Genomic DNA, 6,688 nt, shown 5'->3' with positions numbered 1-6,688 from the left:
ACTTTAAAGTAATAAAACATATTGTATATGTTTACATGAAGTTAATGAGAAAATATAAGTTGATTCCACTCATTTTTCTGTATTATTTTACAGTGTACACAATGAACACTGTAGCCTACACACAGTACTTGTACACATGAAAAACATATTTTCACTTATTTTTCCTGATTACACCAGAATTGTGTCACTGACTCGCTTGTTAAGTTTATGCACCTGTTTGGTTAGGACACCCATAACCTTTTTTTATGTTTGGTAACATCATAACTCTGAGCTCCACCCAACTTAAACCTGAGCAGAGCCAGAATAACTGAAAACATTTCTTTGGTGTGAAGGGCCTTTGGCAAATTGGAATCCAATTGGATGAAATTGTTGTTGACTTTTCGAGGACAACCAAAATGCTGGGATTCCTCTTTGAACATTTCCGCTGTAGAATGAATAGATGCCAAAAACAAATCAATCTAGCGAGACTGAAACTTAATATTGTACTTCGTGATATTGGATATGGAACGATTTAAAGGGGGAGGTCCCATAGGTGCAGGGGATCACACACATGTATGAGGTAAACGTTTACATAAGCAGAACTTGCTTTGCATTCATGCAAATGTGTGTGGTTTCAGGGCAGATCAGATTCAGCTTGTTCCCAACTAAGCAGACACAGGGACTCAGGTAAAATTCTTGTGCATGTAAAGTTGTTTTTTTAATCAGAATAATTTGATGTATTGAACACACACACAAAGAGTCACAAACATTTTTGGTTCCAGATGTAAAAGTAAAGTTTAAAAGTCCTGGGATAAAAATACAATGGAAATCTGTCCAGTCTGTCTGCAAGAAAACACTGCTCCTGTTTATTTGAGATCCATTTTTATTTTATCTGTTTATTTATCATTTTTCAGGGACGGCTCCAGACCCCAGAGACACAAGTAACACTCGTGTACTAACACATATCAGGTGCAACATTACATAAGCAACGTGCTTCTTGCAGCCTGGCTCTAATTATGCAAATGTGTGTGGCTTGGTTTTCAGGCAAAGGGACTAACCAGCTCTGACAATGTGTGTGTCCACATATTATTCCTCGGCTGTAGTGGAAAGTGCTCATGGGGATCATGCTGATGTCTTTAGCCAAAAAACAGCTTAAGAATTCCCCACAGGCCAGGCGGTGTAATTTGGGACAGATTGAGGTGCCGTTTGTTGTAATAAGAGCCCTTCGCATGCGAAGCATATGGCTACTATACAACTAGTTTGGGAGTAACACATGAGGTTCTGACCCAAAGATTGAGAAACTTTGGATTACAGGAAGAGGAGGACGAAATATTTTTGTCTCCCAGTGAATTTTTTTGCATTGGACACTACACTCTCAAAACAAATGGTTTTACATCGAACCTTTTAAGGTTCTATATCTTGGTACATGCGTGACTTGAAACTTTCAGTTGCTGGTTTGTGTTACCTAGAAGATTAACTAATTAGGTAGCAAACAGCATTCACACATTACATCTTAATTGGACATTTTTACATACCTTATGTTGAAATGTTCATGATAAAGAATCAGACAACTGTTAAAGAATGAGAGAAATGTCACATACAAAGGATGTCCTACCAACATAGGTCATCAAGATCAAATATTCCATTTTCTGTACAGATCAAATAGTGAGTCTTTTTGTGTATAAGGTTCTCTAATTTGGGGGAATAAAACCCTGTGGTTCTGTTTTGAAACTCTTTAGTCCCTTACTTTAAGTTTGATTTCACAGGATTTCATCAAAATTGGGAGGCATCTTTCTATGATAGAACAGTAACAAAAAAAACATATGGTTGAAAGTTCAGCTGTTAACGGGTTGATTTGGTCAGGGTTCATGCTGGTAACTACATTTTCTGATGCCACTATGTCATGATTCCAAGATGTCATTTTTTTCTATTTCTCTAGATTTTATCAGCAAACTGGCAATCTGTCAGATGCTCTGTTTAACACAAATAGGACTGTTTCAGGCCCGGGGCCACAGGATTTGATTGAGCCTCCTACTGTCACTCTTGAACAGTAAATGGGGAAATACTGGTTCCAATTATAGACTTGTGGTTTTTCCACTCTTAATGAGGCCGCTCAATTCCAAAATCATGTCTGTACCACTGTTTCCCTGTTTTTCTGAGTCAGACTTTATCCGTTATTGCCTTTAATGTTGCTCTGTGGTCCTGTGTGTGTCATGCGCAACCCTGTAGTTGTGGTTATGAAGACATAGGCAATGCGATGCTGCAGCTATTCCCCATAGACCATAATTTAATATCTGAATTTCATAATCACATAATTACATTAATCCACTGTAAATATATTTGGTGGCTAGAGGACTTACGGCTGCAGCAGAGGAAATACATGACATTATACAATGTGACACAGTTTCTAAAACCTTTTTAGCCAAAGACACGACACGCATACTGAGTGGCAGTTCTCATGTCATCATGTGGAAAACCACATGCAAAAGGACTTTGGCACTTTAATACACCAGCCTCAATACAGACACTGCCAAAAAAGATACACTTAAAGGAATAGTTTGACATTTTGGTAAATAAACTTTTTATTTGCTTTCTTTCTAACAGTTACCTAGATGGGAAGATCAATACCACTCTCATAACCTGAAACTGTTTGGCTTGGCAGTGAGGTGACATGAACCAGATCAAGTCAGGTCAAGAACTAGTGCAGAATAAAACCTCCTGTAAAACCACAATCTGTTGTTTTTTTAAGACTAAAAAAAGGTATAATGTGTTAACTGGCGAGCTTTAAGCTGCAGTCATGATTCTCTGGGCTGCACATGAGCAAACATACATTCAGAGTATGTCTGCTTCTTTTATTTATTTCTTTTACAGATTTGGGGTGTAACATATGTGTTCACCAGGAAGCAGTATCATGTTAAGAAAATCACAATGTAAAGAAAATGTGGAATAAATCAGAAAACATCTGTGGAACTAATGTGAAAGGACTTGGATTTATCAGTGTGAATGGATGGGAGAAGAAACGAAAAGGAACTTATTTCCATGTGCTCTGCAGGAATATTACTTGTGGCTGTACTATGCTGAAATGTACGCCCAAAGTCTGAATTAAAAAAAACATAAATCCTTGCTAAGCATTGTTGAGATTGCACGTCGGCTCCTCTCCAGCTATAGTTAGCCATTACACTCTTCCCTGTGCAAAGATGTTTAAACGTATCTCTGCAGAAGCATAATTCCTGCCTTAGAGGTCCTAGTTGGCTGATTTTATTACTTTCCGACATAGCCAGGCTAGCTGTCTCCCCCCTGTTTCCAGTCTTTGTGCTAAGCTACGCTAACTAGCTGCTGGCAGTATAACTTCACAGTATGAAAGCAAATAAGAGTAATTTTCAAAATGATGAACTTAGACACTTTAATTCCACAAGCAGCAATAGACTTATTGCAATGACAATGTGATCATTTTGGAAAATACATTAATTCTTAGATAAACACATTCTGAGGAAAAGGCTTTTGCATAGTGACACAATAGCAGCAGCAACATGAAACAAGTTAATACATCAAACACCACACATGTTCCCAGTCCAACCAGCTGCCTGCCTCATATTCAGCTATTCCCTGTGTTTGACCTGCCCTGTTGCAATCAGCCAACATGACTTAGACTTTAAAGGACACTGGTTCAAAACCAGTCCAGACAGGCCATTCCACAAGAATCTCAGCTGTAAACAAATCCTCAGTGAAAAGCCAGAGAAATCCACAGCAAAGAATTTGCATTGGTTTCAGGATAAGAATCTACTGCCAAACAGTGTTATGACTGGAATTTGCTGATGAGAGTGTGAACATTTCTGTCAGCTATCAATCACCTTCTTCCTCTCCCTCACCCTCTCTTTTCCTTTAACTTTCCTCTCTCTCTGCTCTTCTTCTGTCTTCCTTACATCCATCACCCCTGTCTCCTCACTTCCTTCCTCCCTTTCTCTCAAACCCTTTTCTCTGTCTCTTCTTTCCTACTAAAACTATTTTCCTTCTTCTTCCTACCCCATTATCTTTTCAGCCTGTTTCTTCCACTCTTTTCTGCTTTGCATTTGGATAAGAAAAAATAAAACAATATGTACGTTGTTATGTCCGACCAAGAAATTCAAATTCCTCCAGCATTCCAGCACGGCTTAACATTCTCTTGGGTTTGGATCTCCCCACTTCCTCTCCCTTTTCCTTCCCCCAACCTTCCCCCTTGCTGCTCTCTCTGTAGTTTCACTGCTGCTTTGGTTGCCATATTCCTCTCATCATTATAAGGAAGTGGGCTCCCTTTGTGACTTTCTCCAAGACACCCACAGCTGGATATTCAAAGACTTTCCTCCTTGTTGGATGACAGGAACAGCAACATCCTCATAATTGTTCCATATTACCAGAATTCTGACATTTGTAATCACCTCAATCTGCCCTGACAATATTTGCACTTTGCGCTGTAGAAAATTTTTGTCTTGCTTTTGAAAACATCATCATCTTGGCAATTCAATTGTGTTTTTGTTTGTTGCTTTCTTGGACTTACAAACATCTTAAACATTAAAACATTTTTGCAGTAAACTGAAAAAAAAAAACCCTGCCATACATGTTCTTGTTATATTCCTGCTGCAATTCTCCATAGTTTGTGTCTCTCTTGCTTTCAGCTTGTTAAAATTATAGCTACCAGGAACCAAGATATAGGACCGTAATATTGCTTTGCTGGTTACCTGTTACCTGGTTAATTTCAGAAATAATTTTAAGATGCCCAAATTTTCGCTGTCACTTGTCAAATTTTATAACTCCATATGTGGAAGGTCACTCTTTCTTCAGATGCTGCTTTCCTGGTTGTTACTGAATTTAGACTGAGTTGACGAAAACCTTTGCCATTAAAACACAATGATTTTAGAACAGCTGAGAAGTGAAGTCTAGCTTTGTGCTAAACGCTGACATCAGCATTATATCATAGTATCACTGCAAACATGAATAGAAGTGACTGTACCAAATTTCATGGCAATTCATTCAATGCATTTTGAGACATTTCACTCAAAGCTACAAATGTCAACTTCATGGTGGTGCTAAAGGAAAAGTCGGGGGATCACCAGTCATTAGAACATTTTGTCTGGGAACCATGAGTGAATGGGATTCATTCTCTGTGCAGGACTAATATCTGTACCAAACTTCATGGGAATCCATTCAATAACTATTGAGGTATTTCACTAAAAACCACAAATGCCAGCCCCACACTGGTGATTGGGATCCATCCTCTGGGCACCATTAATGTCTGCAAAAAAATCTAATGGCAGTACATGTAATTCTTTTTTAGATATGTCAGTCTGGGCCAAATGCCACTGTTATCACTGAAAAGATCACATATTCCATGTTTTAGTGTAATCACATATGAGATGGTATATTTTATTTGTCCAGGGAAAGAGGTGTTCTTTAAATCCATATATTGGATAAGGAGGTGACAGATCATTAAAGAACATACTGTTTTCATCCAAAATATTCTATGTATACTCTACATGTGATAAATGTGGCTTACTTTTTACTCTATGTTGAGAGATAGAAGTGGTGAATTTATTTACATATTTAGAGAGAAAAGCTGTCACACTCTGTCTGATTACAGTAAGAGGTATTCTTACAGCGCCTAAAGCCACTGCTCACGAGAGGACAATAGGATTATATGTACAAAAGTCTGTTCTTTCTCTCACTTTTCTTGCTGTCTGATCCTCTCTCACCCTCCCATGCGTTCAGACTGCTGCTGCCCTACTGGGACAATGCACTTACATAACCAATCCTTCTCTGTAATCCCAGCCCATGTAGCCCCTCCCATCCCCACCCCACCCTACACTCCTCTCTGTCTCTCCCCTCCCCTGTTCCAATCTCTTCCCCTCCTGATGGTGTCAAAGGGGGGGGGGGGGGGGGGACGACTCCCTTCTATCCAGATTACTATGGAAGGAGCAACATGACCTCTTAATCTTTATCTCACCCAATTACATGTATGCTCAGCATCATCAAGACTGAATCACAGGGCTTCATTCTGAATTGCTGAAACCTTTAGTTTAGTGTTGGGGAGTGTTTCGATACTTTCATTAGGTGAGTCACCTTAGTATTATTTGGTAATAAAAAATAATGATAGCTGTTACTTTTTGCCTTGATTTTATTATTGAAATTACCACAATGTGTCAATAATGATTCAATTGCCCCATTTTTAGAACTTTTTCCACTCCTAACACTAGTGAAATGTCAATGAAGTTTCTCAGTCAGTCAAGATATCCAGACATGGGCACTAATCTCAAGGTAATTTGACATTTTGGATTAAATACGTAAATCACTATACAATGGAGGCAATTCAATCCTGTTAAAAATACTGAATAGGAATTGGAGGAGTTAAAGCAAACTCAAGAGAAAGTAAAGTGAAACGTAAACAGCCCTGCTGATTGCCAACCTTGTTTCTCTGGTGATGGTGTGTTTTGAGTAGGGAGGGATTGTTTATGAATCAACCGGTCGTTATATCAGGATAAATATCTTAAAACAATTTTGAAGTGTTAATGGACTGTAAGACATGGAATTATCCATTTATTTGAAATCATTTTGGAATTTTAATTTAAATTTGGACCAATTTGTACAATCGACGATTCGTTCTGAGCGCGCTCCCGCGACAAACTTCACCAACTGTGCGCGCTCTGTGTGAGCGGCTGGTACTTAAGCCTAGCGTCTC

The sequence above is a fragment of the Seriola dumerili genome, unplaced genomic scaffold (assembly GCF_002260705.1).
Source record: "Seriola dumerili isolate Sdu_G_001 unplaced genomic scaffold, Sdu_1.0 BDQW01000147.1, whole genome shotgun sequence".
Classification (NCBI taxonomy): Eukaryota; Metazoa; Chordata; class Actinopteri; order Carangiformes; family Carangidae; genus Seriola; species Seriola dumerili.
This window is presented reverse-complemented; position numbering follows the sequence as displayed.